Source organism: Salmo trutta, unplaced genomic scaffold (assembly GCF_901001165.1).
Source record: "Salmo trutta unplaced genomic scaffold, fSalTru1.1, whole genome shotgun sequence".
Classification (NCBI taxonomy): domain Eukaryota; kingdom Metazoa; phylum Chordata; class Actinopteri; order Salmoniformes; family Salmonidae; genus Salmo; species Salmo trutta.
Genome location: NW_021823043.1, coordinates 2,060,770 through 2,080,933, shown reverse-complemented (window position 1 = coordinate 2,080,933; position 20,164 = coordinate 2,060,770). Strand labels below are relative to the sequence as shown.

Sequence of the window (20,164 nt, the reverse complement as noted above, 5' to 3'; positions counted from 1 at the left end):
GAGATGCACTAAAGCGTTTGACACACTACTATTTACATGAAGATGTGCTTAGACCAGCGATGTTCAACTGTGGGTCACGGGAGTCTTCCTTGTCTGAGTAAAAAAATAAATATATAAATATATATATATATATATAAGTCTGAACTTTAACGACTTAAACCAGGTAGAAAGTGTGTAGAAATTAAAATACATTTATATTTTTAAATAATTTAATAATTTAATATTTTTTCTGCAATCACAATACTTTTAATATAGAGCTATTAACAGCGCCATTTTGGTTGATTTTGTGGTCTCAAACTAGTGCGTTTATTAACATTCTTCATCAAGAATATGGGCAAAATTATATTATTGACAGTGAATGAGATAGGAATGTTGTTACCTTGTTTTGGGGATTATTTTTCCCTGATGCTAATATTGGGTCGCAAATTGAGAACCACTGGTTTAGACGACTCACATTAGCCACCTGTCCTATGGCTGGTGACGATGGCAGTGTCCTACTGTCGGGCCTACCTTTTTTACTTCCAGAATTCAATCTCTGGAACAGATAAGTCCAAAATCACCAGTGATTCCCTCATAATATGTTCATCATATCCCCCAAACCTCTCCCCAAATGAAATATGTTACTGTACAAAACGTTCCTATTTTGGGGTGTGGATTCCTTGCATCTAGCCTATAGCAGTATCCTAACAATCCGTGAAAACACCAAGCCTAGCCTACAGAGTGCCAATCTTTATCACCAAAATGAGGCAGATATAAAAGGTCTACTGCTGCACAATTATTGTTTTATCCACAGCACACCATAATCCATCTATTTTTTGACATCTATTTTTTTTAACCATCATCCATCTTTTTTCATTTTTATTTTTTTTATTTTTTCCATCCATCCATCCGTCCATCCATCCATCCATCCATCCATCCATCCGTCCATCCGTCCATCCGTCTGCAGGTCCAATCTCGGCCGCTCATTAGTCGGCGTCGCTGCAGCTGCGCGCTCCGTTCGTTCTAGAGCTTCTGCATTCTGCCTGCACCGGAGCGGTGGGTTGCGCGTGCGCGAGACGGCGGCAGCTAGAGCGCTGCTCGTTAGTCAGCGGCTCTGGAAGAGGGAGCTGGTGCTAGAACGGGAGAACGGAGCAGAGGACCACAGGCGGTGAGACTGCAGCGGGGAACGAGTCAGAGCACTGCCCGGAGACGGGAGACAAAAAACACCAACTCATCCTATTCTATTCCTACAGCTGCGAGAAGAGGGGAAAACCTGTCCACGTTTGCTTTAACAGGTGAGATTTGTGGGCTCTTTTCATTTCATTTTTCTGCTGGTGGTTGGGATTTTTTTCTGCTGTTGTCTTGTGTAGGCTGTGCTGTGTATGTATGATGAAATCCTCGCTGCTTTGCTATGTGAATTATGCGCATTTGGTGCAGTGGATGGATGTGTCAAGTCCAAGAGAGGATGGGATGGCGGTCCAGTTGTGGGTTTCCCATAGAAACCGATGATGTTGCTGATATTTATGTTGTTGGCGTCAGGTGTGAATATGGAGGCTCGACATTATATATGTGTTTTTAGAGTTGAGAGGAAAAGCATTTGATCAAAGGACAACACAGGCAGCAATAAGCGGTAATGTGATTCAGAGCGTCTCGAGGCTATGATAAAATACATTATTGTCGTTGTCTAGTTTGTGGTGGCTGCTGATCGTGTGATGATAATTATTATTTAATTTACCATATCAATTCATTTATTATGCTATATTCCATCCTTTGTGTGGAGAAAATATGTTTTGCCGGCCGGCATTATAGTACAAGGAATTAGGCTATTGATGTTTACAGTCTATCAATGGCATGGCCAGCTGTTAATGATATAATCGTGAATGAATTCCCTATTGGAAGCCTATCAATTAGGTAACAGTTTAGTGATGAGGCCTATATAGGCCTATGTGTCGTAAAGATGTGAGACATTTGAGAGAAGAAAGCAGGTGCAGCAACCACGTAGACCGACACAGACATTGCACGCTGCAGCAATTATTATAGGCTAACCCCCTCTTTTATGCATGCGACCTATGAATGTGCTCTCTGCCCTTTGCATCGTGACACGCGATAAAGCCCAATACCGATGAACGAGACGTTTATTCCCAGTAGTATAATAATACCGTTGTAGGCCGAGTCTGTAGTTGGTGTCATTTTATATAGGTCAAGGCCTGCTATACGGAGTAAAGCTGACGTGCCCTATAGATTCCCTCCACCTCCACATCATCACCATCTGGGATGTTCAGAACGTCAGGGGGATCTCACAGGTACAATCCCCTTAGTTCTACTGACTCCCAACAGCAATGCAGATGCTTCACACACAGTATATGAATGCGTCCCAAATGGTACCGGTCAAAAGTAGTGCACTATGTAGGGAGTAGGGTCCCATTTGGGAGGCCTCCGTTATGTTTCTACTGACTACAATAGGCCTTATCAGATGGTCCTAAGTAAAGCAAAATCTGGGCCTATTGTGAGGCTGATATTATTTCATGCTGATACAGTATATATATATTTGTTTGAAATGTTGACAACAAGTTCCCCTTCCCAAATGATAATCTGATTCAAAATGAAAAGTTAAACAAGTCAATAATCTGTTGGTAGGGGCGACTGAACAGATGTTTTGAGGTATTTCTGTAGTGACCAGGACTAGGATGAATACTGTATATACCAGGGTGTGTTTGATTGGTGACATGTTGACAGATGTCTGGTGGCATTATTCTCTGATGTGTGTGTGTGTGTGTGTGTGTGTGTGTGTGTGTGTGTGTGTGTGTGTGTGTGTGTGTGTGTGTGTGTGTGTGTGTGTGTGTGTGTGTGTGTGTGTGTGTGTGTGTGTGTGTGTGTGTGATCCTCTGATTCGTAGACCCCACACGGTGCTGATGATGATTCCATGGCTGTTGTGATATGCTACTTTGGGAAAAGCCTGGGAACTGGTGTAATGGGAGGAAATAAAAATAGCTATTATGAATGTCACTGTGTTTGTCTGTGTGGGGTTTGAAGGGGTATTATGAATGTCACTGTGTTTGTCTGTGTGGGGTTTGAAGGGGTATTATGAATGTCACTGTGTTTGTCTGTGTGGGGTTTGAAGGGGTATTATGAATGTCACTGTGTTTGTCTGTGTGGGGTTTGAAGGGGTATTATGAATGTCACTGTGTTTGTCTGTGTGGGGTTTGAAGGGGTATTATGAATGTCACTGTGTTTGTCTGTGTGGGGTTTGAAGGGGAGTTGCAGCATGTGAGCTGTTTCATGATGCTGTTTCCAAATGTTGTCCTTTGTGGTGTGTGATACGGCATTGGTCATACTTAGGGTGATGTGACCCTGAGACATGACCAGGGAAAACTCTGAGCCCGGGCTGTAGGATATAACCAGAGGCCAGAGTTGATCCTGGTTATCCATAACTCTACTTCCCAGCTTTGAACCCCAACCAGGGCTAACGGTCAGCTCAACTAACTGTTATTGTGTAAGACATTAACATAAGACAAAGCCTTTGTATGGGATCTTGTTCCCGTCGTCCACCTCAGTCAAGATTCAACAACATGTTCCCATCGTCCCCCTCAGTCAAGATTCAACAACATGTTCCCATCGTTCACCTCAGTCAAGATTCAACAACATGTTCCCATCATCCACCTCAGTCAAGATTCAACAACATGTTCCCATCATCCCCCTCAGTCAAGATTCAACAACATGTTCCCATCATCCACCTCAGTCAAGATTCAACAACATGTTCCCATCGTCCACCTCAGTCAAGATTCAACAACATGTTCCCATCATCCCCCTCAGTCAAGATTCAACAACATGTTCCCATCATCCCCCTCAATCAAGATTCAACAACATGTTCCCATCATCCCCCTCAGTCAAGATTCAACAACATGTTCCCATCATCCCCCTCAGTCAAGATTCAACATGTTCCCATCATCCCCCTCAGTCAAGATTCAACAACATGTTCCCATCGTCCCCCTCAGTCAAGATTCAACAACATGTTCCCATCATCCCCCTCAGTCAAGATTCAACAACATGTTCCCATCATCCCCCTCAGTCAAGATTCAACTACATGTTCCCATCGTCCACCTCAGTCAAGATTCAACAACTAGTTCCCTGAGGACATTACAGAAGACAAAGACACATGATTGTAGTCCCTGGTGGCCTCCCCCCCTTCACCCTGGTGTCTACCTCCCTCCTACCCTGGTGTCTACCCCCTTCCTACCCTGGTGTCTACCCCCCTACCCTGGTGTCTACTTCCTTCCTACCCTGGTGTCTACCCCCCTACCCTGGTGTCTACTTCCTTCCTATCCTGGTGTCTACCTCCCTCCTCCTATCCTGCTGTCTACCTCCCTCCTCCTATCCTGGTGTCTACCTCCCTCCTCCTATCCTGGTGTCTACCTCCCTCCTCCTATCCTGGTGTCTACCTCCCTCCTCCTATCCTGGTGTCTACCTCCCTCCTCCTATCCTGGTGTCTACCTCCCTCCTCCTATCCTGGTGTCTACCTCCCTCCTCCTATCCTGGTGTCTACCTCCCTCCTCCTATCCTGCTGTCTACCTCCTCCTCCTATCCTGGTGTCTACCTCCCTCCTCCTATCCTGGTGTCTACCTCCCTCCTCCTATCCTGGTGTCTACCTCCCTCCTCCTATCCTGGTGTCTACCTCCCTCCTCCTATCCTGGTGTCTACCTCCCTCCTCCTATCCTGGTGTCTACCTCCCTCCTCCTATCCTGGTGGCTACCTCCTCCTCCTATCCTGGTGTCTACCTCCCGCCTCCTATCCTGGTGTCTACCTCCCTCCTCCTATCCTGGTGTCTACCTCCCTCCTCCTATCCTGGTGTCTACCTCCCTCCTCCTATCCTGGTGTCTACCTCCCTCCTCCTATCCTGGTGTCTACCTCCCTCCTCCTATCCTGGTGTCTACCTCCCTCCTCCTATCCTGGTGTCTACCTCCCTCCTCCTATCCTGGTGTCTACCTCCCTCCTCCTATCCTGTGTCTACCTCCCTCCTCCTATCCTGGTGTCTACCTCCCTCCTCCTATCCTGGTGTCTACCTCCCTCCTCCTATCCTGGTGTCTACCTCCCTCCTCCTATCCTGGTGTCTACCTCCCTCCTCCTATCCTGGTGTCTACCTCCCTCCTCCTATCCTGGTGTCTACCTCCCTCCTCCTATCCTGGTGTCTACCTCCCTCCTCCTATCCTGGTGTCTACCTCCCTCCTCCTATCCTGGTGTCTACCTCCCTCCTCCTATCCTGGTGTCTACCTCCCTCCTCCTATCCTGGTGTCTACCTCCCTCCTCCTATCCTGGTGTCTACCTCCTCCTCCTGCTGTCTACCTCCCTCCTCCTATCCTGGTGTCTACCTCCCTCCTCCTATCCTGGTGTCTACCTCCTCCTCCTATCCTGCTGTCTACCTCCCTCCTCCTATCCTGGTGTCTACCTCCCTCCTCCTATCCTGCTGTCTACCTCCCTCCTCCTATCCTGGTGTCTACCTCCCTCCTCCTATCCTGGTGTCTACCTCCCTCCTCCTATCCTGGTGTCTACCTCCCTCCTCCTATCCTGGTGTCTACCTCCCTCCTCCTATCCTGCTGTCTACCTCCCTCCTCCTATCCTGGTGTCTACCTCCCTCCTCCTATCCTGGTGTCAACCTCCCTCCTCCTATCCTGCTGTCAACCTCCCTCCTCCTACCCTGGTGTCTAACTGTCAATAGTAGTGCATTATACAGGGAATAGGGTGTCATTTGGGACGCAGTCACCCAGCCCTCAGCTCTCAGTATACAGCCACTGTCTAGGGGCACCCAGCCCTCAGCTCTCAGTATATAGCCACTGTCTGGGGGGGGGCACCCAGCCCTCAGCTCTCAGTATACAGCCACTGTCTGGGGGGCACCCAGCCCTCAGCTCTCAGTATACAGCCACTGTCTAGGGGGCACCCAGCCCTCAGCTCTCAGTATACAGCCACTGTCTGGGGGGCACCCAGCCCTCAGTTCTCAGTATACAGCCACTGTCTAGGGGCACCCAGCCCTCAGCTCTCAGTATACAGCCACTGTCTGGGGGGGGGCACCCAGCCCTCAGCTCTCAGTATACAGCCACTGTCTGGGGGGCACCCAGCCCTCAGTTCTCAGTATACAGCCACTGTCTGGGGGGGGGGGGCACCCAGCCCTCAGCTCTCAGTATACAGCCACTGTCTGGGGGGCACCCAGCCCTCAGCTCTCAGTATACAGCCACTGTCTGGGGGCACCCAGCCCTCAGCTCTCAGTATACAGCCACTGTCTGGGGGGCACCCAGCCCTCAGCTCTCAGCCCTCAGCTCTCAGTATACAGCCACTGTCTGGGGGGCACCCAGCCCTCAGCTCTCAGTATATAGCCACTGTCTGGGGGGCACCCGGCCCTCAGCTCTCAGCCCTCAGCTCTCAGTATATAGCCACTGTCTAGGGGCACCCAGCCCTCAGCTCTCAGTATACAGCCACTGTCTAGGGGCACCCAGCCCTCAGCTCTCAGTATACAGCCACTGTCTAGGGGCACCCAGCCCTCAGCTCTCAGTATACAGCCACTGTCTAGGGGGCACCCAGCCCTCAGCTCTCAGTATACAGCCACTGTCTGGGGGCACCCGGCCCTCAGCTCTCAGCCCTCAGCTCTCAGTATACAGCCACTGTCTGGGGGGCACCCAGCCCTCAGCTCTCAGTATACAGCCACTGTCTGGGGGGCACCCAGCCCTCAGCTCTCAGTATACAGCCACTGTCTAGGGGGCACCCAGCCCTCAGCTCTCAGTATACAGCCACTGTCTGGGGGGCACCCAGCCCTCAGTTCTCAGTATACAGCCACTGTCTAGGGGCACCCAGCCCTCAGCTCTCAGTATACAGCCACTGTCTGGGGGGGGGGCACCCAGCCCTCAGCTCTCAGTATACAGCCACTGTCTGGGGGGCACCCAGCCCTCAGTTCTCAGTATACAGCCACTGTCTGGGGGGGGGGGGCACCCAGCCCTCAGCTCTCAGTATACAGCCACTGTCTGGGGGGCACCCAGCCCTCAGCTCTCAGTATACAGCCACTGTCTGGGGGCACCCAGCCCTCAGCTCTCAGTATACAGCCACTGTCTGGGGGGCACCCAGCCCTCAGCTCTCAGTATACAGCCACTGTCTGGGGGGCACCCGGCCCTCAGCTCTCAGCCCTCAGCTCTCAGTATATAGCCACTGTCTAGGGGCACCCAGCCCTCAGCTCTCAGTATACAGCCACTGTCTAGGGGCACCCAGCCCTCAGCTCTCAGTATACAGCCACTGTCTAGGGGCACCCAGCCCTCAGCTCTCAGTATACAGCCACTGTCTAGGGGGCACCCAGCCCTCAGCTCTCAGTATACAGCCACTGTCTGGGGGCACCCGGCCCTCAGCTCTCAGCCCTCAGCTCTCAGTATACAGCCACTGTCTGGGGGGCACCCAGCCCTCAGCTCTCAGTATACAGCCACTGTCTGGGGGGCACCCAGCCCTCAGCTCTCAGCCCTCAGCTCTCAGTATACAGCCACTGTCTAGGGGCACCCAGCCCTCAGCTCTCAGTATACAGCCACTGTCTGGGGGGCACCCAGCCCTCAGCTCTCAGCCCTCAGCTCTCAGTATACAGCCACTGTCTAGGGGCACCCAGCCCTCAGCTCTCAGTATACAGCCACTGTCTAGGGGCACCCAGCCCTCAGCTCTCAGTATACAGCCACTGTCTAGGGGGCACCCAGCCCTCAGCTCTCAGTATACAGCCACTGTCTGGGGGCACCCGGCCCTCAGCTCTCAGCCCTCAGCTCTCAGTATACAGCCACTGTCTGGGGGGCACCCAGCCCTCAGCTCTCAGTATACAGCCACTGTCTGGGGGCACCCAGCCCTCAGCTCTCAGTATACAGCCACTGTCTGGGGGCACCCGGCCCTCAGCTCTCAGCCCTCAGCTCTCAGCCCTCAGCTCTCAGTATACAGCCACTGTCTGGGGGGCACCCAGCCCTCAGCTCTCAGTATACAGCCACTGTCTGGGGGCACCCAGCCCTCAGCTCTCAGTATACAGCCACTGTCTGGGGGCACCCAGCCCTCAGCTCTCAGTATACAGCCACTGTCTGGGGGCACCCAGCCCTCAGCTCTCAGTATACAGCCACTGTCTGGGGGGCACCCAGCCCTCAGCTCTTAGCCCTCAGCCCTCAGCTCTCAGTATACAGCCACTGTCTGGGGGGCACCCAGCCCTCAGCTCTTAGCCCTCAGCTCTCAGAATACAGCCACTGTCTGGGGGCACCCAGCCCTCAGCTCTCAGTATACAGCCACTGTCTGGGGGGCACCCAGCCCTCAGCTCTTAGCCCTCAGCTCTCAGAATACAGCCACTGTCTAGGGGCACCCAGCCCTCAGCTCTCAGTATACAGCCACTGTCTAGGGGGCACCCAGCCCTCAGCTCTTAGCCCTCAGCTCTCAGAATACAGCCACTGTCTGGGGGGCACCCGGCCCTCAGCTCTCAGAATACAGCTGCAGTGGTTGTGCTTGTTGTTTTATCAGATCAGGAACCACATTAAATGAACATGACTGGTTAGAGATTGATGGATTGGAAAATGGGGGAAACTCCATACAGGAGATATCTAATGGTTCTGGTAAGTACGTGAGGTTGCCATAGTGACTACCTTGAACAGCTGTTGTTGTTTTCCTGCTGGTGAAATCCAGCTTGCTGTGTTTTTGGCTTTTTCATCAATGCATTAATAAGTCAGTCAGTCATTCAGTCAGTTATTAAGGGTCAAAACCATGTAGAGCCCAATGGCACTGCCAGACCAGATGGACTAACAGCAGTGGTCATCTCTAGTCACCCACTCACTGCCCAGGTCCCATGGTCTTGTGGAGAAAGTAAGGCTTTTGATGACCCAGTGAAGGTTAGTCTAACTACCACACACTCCATATACAGAACAAAGAGAGTTGGCCTGGTACACCTCTGGCAGGAGGAGAGGAGAAGAGAAGAGAGGAAAGGAGAGACATGTTGACAGCACCAGCTGTGCCAGAGCTCTTCTGAAGTGTAACGCCGTGAACCATGAGGATAATGAAAGATGACATGGCATGTTCCACCTCCCCACCTCTCCACCTCTCTCCACCTCTCCACCTCTCTCCCCTCTCTCCACCCTTCTCTTCTCTTCTCCCCTCTCCCCCCTCTCCCCACCCCTCCCCTCTCTCCACCTCCCCCTCTCCCCACCTCTCCCCACCCCTCCCCTCTCTCCACCTCCCCCTCTCCCCACCTCTCTCCACCTCTCCCCTCTCCCCACCTCTCTCCACCCCTCCCCTCTCCCTCCCCTCTCTTCTCTTCTCCCCTCTCCCCCCTCTCCCCCACCCCTCCCCTCTCTCCCCCTCCCCCTCTCCCCCCTCTCTCCACCTCTCCACTCTCCCTCCCTTCTCCCCTCTCCCCCCTCTCCCCACCTCTCCCCCCCTCTCTCCACCTCTCCCCTCCCCTCTCCACTACCCCTCTCTCCTTTCTCTAACTCCACCTCTCTCCCCTCTCCATCTCTCTCCTACCCTCTCCTCTCCTCTCTCTCCACCTCTCCCCTACTCTCCCTCCCCCTCCACTCTCTGCCCTCTATGATGACTTAATGCTGTGAGGCTTCTGTAGATGCATGCTGAATAGGTATCTGCTCTCATCATCATTCATCCATTTTAGTCGTGTTTGAAGATGAAGTGCTGAAATATCAAGTTGGGCAGGTTATTTAAATAGTGGCTCAGTGAGAGATGGATGAAGCCCCCAAGCAGCCACTCAGACCCACCCCGTTGCCATGGGCAACAGATGGGTGAGTGGGGAGGTCAAGGAGGAGACGGACCCAGAGTTATACTGGACTGGTAGTACAGTAGCGTTCAGCAACTCCTCAAGTAGGGACCCAGAGTTATACTGGACTGGTAGTACAGTAGTTTTCAGTAGCTGAAATTTCAGCAGAAATACACACACAAACACACACACACACACACACACCCTTTGTTGGCTTGGCGGTTCAGACGTTTGTGCCATTTTTAATTGCTCAGTAAATGCCACTGGTGGCCTGTTTCCTGATTTAAGATGTAAGACCTGCTTATGTCCAGAGAGAGCGAAGTAAAGCCAAAGCTCTTGTTGGGAAATCACCACATTCAATGGAGTCTGTGATTGGAGAGTTCAAAGGTCACTGTTTAAAAAGGATTTGGGGAGATCTACATTGATATTGAGTGAAATGTGGCAGTTTTTTTAGGAGGAAAATCGTCCCAAACTCTCTCTCCAACTGGCACAAGCCCCGGGCGCAGAAGACGTGGATGTCGATTATGGCAGACCCCCGCACTTCTCTGATTCAGAGGGGTTGGGTTAAATGTGGAAGACACATTTCAGTTGAAGGTATTCAGTTGTACAACTGACTAGGTACCCCCCTTTCCCTTTCCTTAATATTACAACGAAGGTTGATGGAAGATAAGAATTGATCATCAGGACTTCACACAGTAAGTGTTGCAACTTTTTATCCAATTGAGTTTGTAAAGGGAGAGGCTTACAGGTTACTGTTTAAAAAATATTTGGTAGGATTTAAATTGACATTGACTGACAAAGTTGGTTTTTGGAGGAAAATCTGCAATCTCTTTCCATCTGTCATGAGCTAAGTACAAATATGGTTTATAGATGGTTTATGAAAGATAAGAATTGAGAATCAGAGGATTTGATTCATTTAACGTTGATCTTTGGCTTTAACTAGGAGAAAAAAATGCTTTATTTTTGACTTTGTGGCAGATGTTCTTTTCACTGTGAACAAATAATATGCTAATGCCTTGTACATAGTATGGTGAGCTTAATGCCTTGTACATAGTATGGTGAGCTTAATGCCTTGTACATAGTATGGTGAGCTTAATGCCTTGTACATAGTATAGTGAGCTTAATGCCTTGTACATAGTATAGTGAGCTTAATGCCTTGTACATAGTATAGTGAGCTTAATGCCTTGTACATAGTATAGTGAGCTTAATGCCTTGTACATAGTATAGTGAGCTTAATGCCTTGTACATAGTATAGTGAGCTTAATGCCTTGTACATAGTATAGTGAGCTTAATGCCTTGTACATAGTATAGTGAGCTTAATGCCTTGTACATAGTATAGTGAGCTAATGCCTTGTACATAGTATGGTGAGCTTAATGCCTTGTACATAGTATAGTGAGCTTAATGCCTTGTACATAGTATAGTGAGCTTAATGCCTTGTACATAGTATAGTGAGCTTAATGCCTTGTACATAGTATAGTGAGCTTAATGCCTTGTACATAGTATAGTGAGCTTAATGCCATGTACATAGTATGGTGAGCTTAATGCCTTGTACATAGTATAGTGAGCTTAATGCCTTGTACATAGTATAGTGAGCTTAATGCCTTGTACATAGTATAGTGAGCTTAATGCCTTGTACATAGTATAGTGAGCTTAATGCCTTGTACATAGTATAGTGAGCTTAATGCCATGTACATAGTATGGTGAGCTTAATGCCTTGTACATAGTATAGTGAGCTTAATGCCTTGTACATAGTATAGTGAGCTTAATGCCTTATACATAGTATGGTGAGCTTAATGCCTTGTACATAGTATAGTGAGCTTAATGCCTTGTACATAGTATAGTGAGCTTAATGCCTTGTACATAGTATAGTGAGCTTAATGCCTTGTACATAGTATGGTGAGCTTAATGCCTTGTACATAGTATAGTGAGCTTAATGCCTTGTACATAGTATGGTGAGCTTAATGCCTTGTACATAGTATAGTGAGCTTAATGCCTTGTACATAGTATAGTGAGCTTAATGCCTTGTACATAGTATGGTGAGCTTAATGCCTTGTACATAGTATAGTGAGCTTAATGCCTTGTACATAGTATGGTGAGTGTTACGATCGTCAAAAGGAGTGGACCAAAGCGCAGCGTGGTAAGTGTTCATAATTTATTATATATAACGAAACACTTAAACAAAGAAACAAAACGAAAGCCAACAGTTCTGTCAGGTCACTGATAACAAAACAGAAAATAACTACCCACAAACACAGGTGGGAAAAGGCTGCCTAAGTATGATTCCCAATCAGAGACAACGATAGACAGCTGCCTCTGATTAGGAACCATACTCGGCCAAAACAAAGAAATACAATACATAGAATGCCCACCCCATATCACACCCTGAGCTAACTAAACAGAGAAAAACGTCTCTCTCAGGTCAGGGCGTGACAGTGAGCTTAATGCCTTGTACATAGTATAGTGATCTTAATGCCTTGTACAGGAGGCCTACAGAAGGTTTAAAATATTATCCCAAACAGTGAAATCTTTATCTCAGCTCTGAGATTTAGGTCAAAGTAACCATTCAACTAGGCCCCATTCTCTCCTCACCCAAACAACCAATGGCTTTAAGACTTCTATGGTCACATGTTGAGAGTCGTTTAAATAAACCAACCAGACGTAAGCTCATAACAATGATTATTAAACATGTTTTCTGAGAGCATAATAGATTCTGTCAGTCTGTGACGGATTCTTCCCTCTGCCACGTGTGTGTGTGTGTGTGTGTGTGTGTGTGTGTGTGCATCAAAGATCTATACTCAGCATTATGTGGGAGGGAAAGTGAAATATTTCTTCCATGCCTGGCAGCTTTGTTCATTTTCAATCACATTCACAACCCATATTTAATTTGATGAAGTGATTCATTTGACGGGGAAATGTAATTTAGGGCCCTTCGTGCGTGTGTACTGTGTATATATATATATATATATATATATATATATATATATATATATGGCTGACAGAATAATCTATAGAACACTACATTATAAGTCTTTCTATCAGCGTGTATTCTCTCATGCGTGTGTATATATACAGTATACGGTTTCTAAAACAATCTATAGGACACTACATTATAAGCCTTTCTATCAGTGTGTATTCTCTCATGCGTGTGTATATATACAGTATACGGTTTCTAGAACAATCTATAGAACATTACATCATAAGCCTTTTATATCAGCGTATATATTCCCTCGATTTTCACAAGGTTCTCCCATACTATCTATCTATAGACAAATACAACTTGTCTTTTTTAAAATCAGCGTACAGCTTATATTCTCCCAGCATCCTCCTCAAGGTTTCTCCCCCAGATCTGTCCTATCGCCAAGCTGTCAGAAGGATGGTCAGTCAGTGACGTGCTTTGTACTGACTGGAGAAGTAACATCACTATCTGAGTGGTGTGGGAAAATAAAGTCCAGTTCAATGGAGTCTGTATCCTATCACTAACCTCTCCTACCCGTCTGGGCCGACAGAGAGGCCCATTCTGTGGCTTCAGTGGAGGCTTTCGGGGGCTGAAACTAATACAGAATGCCTTTGTAGTGAAGATAAACGGTTCAGCAGCTGGCCTGTTCACAAATGAAGAGGCTGAACATTGAACAAGCGTACAGGCTCAATTTGGGGATGTAATTTATGAGCGCACGGGGTTTGTGGTTGTGGATGGAGGATGTGGCGGCCCACTGATAAACCAATTAGAGGAGACGGGTCTTTATGTCTATGGTCTGTCTGCCTTCCTCCTCAGAGAGGAAGAGGAAGTGATGGTGGGAGGAAGCTGGTCCTGTGACGCTGGCTGTAATCTCTGTTAGTGACACACATTCCCCATCTTTCACATTCCCCTCCCATCTCTGTTAGTGACACACATTCCCCTCCCATCTCTGTTAGTGACACACATTCCCCTCCCATCTCTGTTAGTGACACACATTCCCCTCCCATCTCTGTTAGTGACACACATTCCCCTCCCATCTCTGTTAGTGACACACATTCCCCTCCATCTCTGTTAGTGACACACATTCCCCTCCCATCTCTGTTAGTGACACACATTCCCCTCCATCTCTGTTAGTGACACACATTCCCCTCCATCTCTGTTAGTGACACACATTCCCCTCCATCTCTGTTAGTGACACACATTCCCCTCCCATCTCTGTTAGTGACACACATTCCCCTCCATCTCTGTTAGTGACACACATTCCCCATCTTTCACATTCCCCTCCCATCTCTGTTAGTGACACACATTCCCCTCCCATCTCTGTTAGTGACACACATTCTCCTCCCATCTCTGTTAGTGACACACATTCCCCTCCCATCTCTGTTAGTGACACACATTCCCCTCCATCTCTGTTAGTGACACACATTCCCCTCCATCTCTGTTAGTGACACACATTCCCCTCCCATCTCTGTTAGTGACACACATTCCCCTCCCATCTCTGTTAGTGACCCACATTCCCCTCCATCTCTGTTAGTGACACACATTCCCCTCCATCTCTGTTAGTGACACACATTCCCCTCCCATCTCTGTTAGTGACACACATTCCGCTCCATCTCTGTTAGTGACACACATTCCCCTCCCATCTCTGTTAGTGACACACATTCCCCTCCCATCTCTGTTAGTGACACACATTCCCCTCCCATCTCTGTTAGTGACACACATTCCCCTCCAATCTCTGTTAGTGACACACATTCCCCTCCCATCTCTGTTAGTGACACACATTCCCCTCCCATCTCTGTTAGTGACACACATTCCCCTCCCATCTCTGTTAGTGACACACATTCCCCTCCCATCTCTGTTAGTGACACACATTCCCCTCCCATCTCTGTTAGTGACACACATTCCCCTCCCATCTCTGTTAGTGACACACATTCCCCTCCCATCTCTGTTAGTGACACACATTCCCCTCCCATCTCTGTTAGTGACACACATTCCCCTCCCATCTCTGTTAGTGACACACATTCCCCTCCCGTCTCTGTTAGTGACACACATTCCCCTCCCGTCTCTGTTAGTGACACACATTCCCCTCCCGTCTCTGTTAGTGACACACATTCCCCTCCCGTCTCTGTTAGTGACACACATTCCCCTCCCGTCTCTGTTAGTGACACACATTCCCCTCCATCTCTGTTAGTGACACACATTCCCCTCCATCTCTGTTAGTGACACACATTCCCCTCCCATCTCTGTTAGTGACACACATTCCCCTCCATCTCTGTTAGTGACACACATTCCCCTCCATCTCTGTTAGTGACACACATTCCCCTCCCATCTCTGTTAGTGACACACATTCCCCTCCCATCTCTGTTAGTGACACACATTCCCCTCCCATCTCTGTTAGTGACACACATTCCCCTCCCAGTCTCTGTTAGTGACACACATTCCCCTCCCGTCTCTGTTAGTGACACACATTCCCCTCCCATCTCTGTTAGTGACACACATTCCCCTCCATCTCTGTTAGTGACACACATTCCCCTCCATCTCTGTTAGTGACACACATTCCCCTCCATCTCTGTTAGTGACACACATTCCCCTCCCATCTCTGTTAGTGACACACATTCCCCTCCCATCTCTGTTAGTGACACACATTCCCCTCCATCTCTGTTAGTGACACACATTCCCTCCATCTCTGTTAGTGACACACTTCCCTCCATCTCTGTTAGTGACACACATTCCCCTCCATCTCTGTTAGTGACACACATTCCCCTCCCATCTCTGTTAGTGACACACATTCCCCTCCATCTCTGTTAGTGACACACATTCCCCTCCCGTCTCTGTTAGTGACACACATTCCCCTCCATCTCTGTTAGTGACACACATTCCCCTCCATCTCTGTTAGTGACACACATTCCCCTCCATCTCTGTTAGTGACACACATTCCCCTCCCATCTCTGTTAGTTACACACATTCCCCTCCATCTCTGTTAGTGACACACATTCCCCTCCATCTCTGTTAGTGACACACATTTCCCTCCATCTCTGTTAGTGACACACATTCCCCTCCATCTCTGTTAGTGACACACATTCCCCTCCATCTCTGTTAGTGACACACATTCCCCTCCCATCTCTGTTAGTGACACACATTCCCCTCCCATCTCTGTTAGTTACACACATTCCCCTCCATCTCTGTTAGTGACACACATTCCCCTCCATCTCTGTTAGTGACACACATTCCCTCCATCTCTGTTAGTGACACACATTCCCCTCCATCTCTGTTAGTGACACACATTCCCCTCCATCTCTGTTAGTGACACACATTCCCCTCCATCTCTGTTAGTGACACACATTCCCCTCCATCTCTGTTAGTGACACACATTCCCCTCCATCTCTGTTAGTGACACACATTCCCCTCCATCTCTGTTAGTAACACACATTCCCCTCCCATCTCTGTTAGTCACACACATTCCCCTCCCATCTCTGTTAGTGACACACATTCCCCTCCCATCTCTGTTAGTGACACACATTCCCCTCCATCTCTGTTAGTGACACACATTCCCCTCCATCTCTGTTAGTGACACACATTCCCCTCCCATCTCTGTTAGTGACACACATTCCCCTCCCATCTCTGTTAGTGACACACATTCCCCTCCATCTCTGTTAGTGACACACATTCCCCTCCATCTCTGTTAGTGACACACATTCCCCTCCCATCTCTGTTAGTGACACACATTCCCCTCCATCTCTGTTAGTTACACCATTCCCCTCCATCTCTGTTAGTGACACACATTCCCCTCCATCTCTGTTAGTGACACACATTCCCCTCCATCTCTGTTAGTGACACACATTCCCCTCCATCTCTGTTAGTGACACACATTCCCCTCCATCTCTGTTAGTGACACACATTCCCCTCCATCTCTGTTAGTGACACACATTCCCCTCCATCTCTGTTAGTGACACACATTCCCCTCCATCTCTGTTAGTGACACACATTCCCCTCCATCTCTGTTAGTGACACACATTCCCCTCCATCTCTGTTAGTGACACACATTCCCCTCCCATCTCTGTTAGTGACACCATTCCCCTCCCATCTCTGTTAGTGACACACATCCCTCCATCTCTGTTAGTGACACACATTCCCTCCCATCTCTGTTAGTACACACATTCCCCTCCATCTCTGTTAGTGACACACATTCCCCTCCATCTCTGTTAGTGACACACATTCCCCTCCATCTCTGTTAGTGACACACATTCCCCTCCATCTCTGTTAGTGACACACATTCCCCTCCATCTCTGTTAGTGACACACATTCCCCTCCATCTCTGTTAGTGACACACATTCCCCCTCCATCTCTGTTAGTGACACACATTCCCCTCCCATCTCTGTTAGTGACACACATTCCCCTCCATCTCTGTTAGTGACACACATTCCCCTCCATCTCTGTTAGTGACACACATTCCCCTCCCATCTCTGTTAGTGACACACATTCCCCTCCCATCTCTGTTAGTGACACACATTCCCCTCCATCTCTGTTAGTGACACACATTCCCCTCCATCTCTGTTAGTGACACACATTCCCCTCCATCTCTGTTAGTGACACACCTTCCCCTCCATCTCTGTTAGTGACACACATTCCCCTCCCATCTCTGTTAGTGACACACATTCCCCTCCATCTCTGTTAGTGACACACATTCCCCTCCATCTCTGTTAGTGACACACATTCCCCTCCATCTCTGTTAGTGACACACATTCCCCTCCATCTCTGTTAGTGACACACATTCCCCTCCATCTCTGTTAGTGACACACATTCCCCTCCATCTCTGTTAGTGACACACATTCCCCTCCCATCTCTGTTAGTGACACACATTCCCCTCCATCTCTGTTAGTGACACACATTCCCCTCCATCTCTGTTAGTGACACACATTCCCCTCCATCTCTGTTAGTGACACACATTCCCCTCCCATCTCTGTTAGTGACACACATTCCCCTCCATCTCTGTTAGTGACACACATTCCCCTCCATCTCTGTTAGTGACACACATTCCCCTCCATCTCTGTTAGTGACACACATTCCCCTCCATCTCTGTTAGTGACACACATTCCCCTCCATCTCTGTTAGTGACACACATTCCCCTCCATCTCTGTTAGTGACACACATTCCCCTCCCATCTCTGTTAGTGACACACATTCCCCTCCATCTCTGTTAGTGACACACATTCCCCTCCATCTCTGTTAGTGACACACATTCCCCTCCATCTCTGTTAGTGACACACATTCCCCTCCATCTCTGTTAGTGACACACATTTCCCCTCCATCTCTGTTAGGACACACATTCCCCTCCATCTCTGTTAGTGACACACATTCCCCCCCTCCATCTCTGTTAGTGACACACATTCCCCTCCATCTCTGTTAGTGACACACATTCCCCTCCATCTCTGTTAGTGACACACATTCCCCTCCATCTCTGTTAGTGACACACATTCCCCTCCATCTCTGTTAGTGACACACATTCCCCTCCATCTCTGTTAGTGACACACATTCCCCTCCATCTCTGTTAGTGACACACATTCCCCTCCATCTCTGTTAGTGACACACATTCCCCTCCATCTCTGTTAGTGACACACATTCCCCTCCATCTCTGTTAGTGACACACATTCCCCTCCATCTCTGTTAGTGACACACATTCCCCTCCATCTCTGTTAGTGACACACATTCCCCTCCATCTCTGTTAGTGACACACATTCCCCTCCCATCTCTGTTAGTGACACACATTCCCCTCCATCTCTGTTAGTGACACACATTCCCCTCCATCTCTGTTAGTGACACACATTCCCCTCCATCTCTGTTAGTGACACACATTCCCCTCCATCTCTGTTAGTGACACACATTCCCCTCCATCTCTGTTAGTGACACACATTCCCCTCCATCTCTGTTAGTGACACACATTCCCCTCCATCTCTGTTAGTGACACACATTCCCCTCCCATCTCTGTTAGTGACACACATTCCCCTCCATCTCTGTTAGTGACACACATTCCCCTCCATCTCTGTTAGTGACACACATTCCCCTCCCATCTCTGTTAGTGACACACATTCCCCCCATCTCTGTTAGTGACACACATTCCCCCATCTCTGTTAGTGACACACATTCCCCTCCATCTCTGTTAGTGACACACATTCCCCTCCATCTCTGTTAGTGACACACATTCCCCTCCATCTCTGTTAGTGACACACATTCCCCTCCCATCTCTGTTAGTGACACACATTCCCCTCCATCTCTGTTAGTGACACACATTCCCCTCCATCTCTGTTAGTGACACACATTCCCCTCCATCTCTGTTAGTGACACACATTCCCCTCCATCTCTGTTAGTGACACACATTCCCCCTCCATCTCTGTTAGTGACACACATTCCCCTCCATCTCTGTTAGTGACACACATTCCCCTCCATCTCTGTTAGTGACACACATTCCCCTCCATCTCTGTTAGTGACACACATTCCCCTCCATCTCTGTTAGTGACACACATTCCCCTCCATCTCTGTTAGTGACACACATTCCCCTCCATCTCTGTTAGTGACACACATTCCCCTCCATCTCTGTTAGTGACACACATTCCCCTCCATCTCTGTTAGTGACACACATTCCCCTCCATCTCTGTTAGTGACACACATTCCCCTCCATCTCTGTTAGTGACACACATTCCCCTCCATCTCTGTTAGTGACACACATTCCCCTCCATCTCTGTTAGTGACACACATTCCCCTCCATCTCTGTTAGTGACACACATTCCCCTCCATCTCTGTTAGTGACACACATTCCCCTCCATCTCTGTTAGTGACACACATTCCCCTCCATCTCTGTTAGTGACACACATTCCCCTCCATCTCTGTTAGTGACACACATTCCCCTCCCGTCTCTGTTAGTGACACACATTCCCCTCCCATCTCTGTTAGTGACACACATTCCCCTCCATCTCTGTTAGTGACACACATTCCCCTCCATCTCTGTTAGTGACACACATTCCCCTCCATCTCTGTTAGTGACACACATTCCCCTCCCGTCTCTGTTAGTGACACACATTCCCCTCCATCTCTGTTAGTGACACACATTCCCCTCCATCTCTGTTAGTGACACACATTCCCCTCCGTCTCTGTTCACAAGGAACCATTTGGTCCTGTGGTGATTATATTTAACTTCTGTTTTTATTACGGATGTTACTGCATCATAAAGTATGGAAGTCTAACCGTTCCCAATGGAGCATTTAACTGCTGTCCTCCCTCCCTCCCTCCCTCCCTCCCTCCCTCCCATGATTCTGGTCCTAAGGGTATCAGTATGTTTTAGTCTCCTCCCATGATTCTGGTCCTAAGGGTATCAGTATGTTTGATGTCCTTCAATTACCAGATCGGCCAGTGTGCCACAGATAAACACAAGATCCTAAATCCTTTGTATTGCAACATTTGTGTATTTGCAACACATTTGCAACACC

General features: G+C 48.7%; 1 protein-coding gene across 20 annotated transcripts in view; it reads left to right on the top strand.

Annotated features, from left to right (window-relative positions):
• The first annotated feature begins 1,079 nt into the window (after window positions 1-1,079).
• The window catches only part of LOC115188372 (neuronal cell adhesion molecule), a 139,447-nt gene continuing 120,362 nt past the window's right edge, over window positions 1,080-20,164 (top strand). For 13 of the 20 annotated variants that reach the window (XM_029747178.1, XM_029747176.1, XM_029747177.1 and 10 more), the window contains exon 1: window positions 1,081-1,274. The gene's annotated coding sequence lies outside the window, so the exon portion shown is untranslated. Of the gene's footprint in view, window positions 1,275-10,382; window positions 10,423-20,164 lie in introns of those variants that run through there. The other 7 variants (XM_029747170.1, XM_029747165.1, XM_029747166.1 and 4 more) reach the window with 2 other exon arrangements.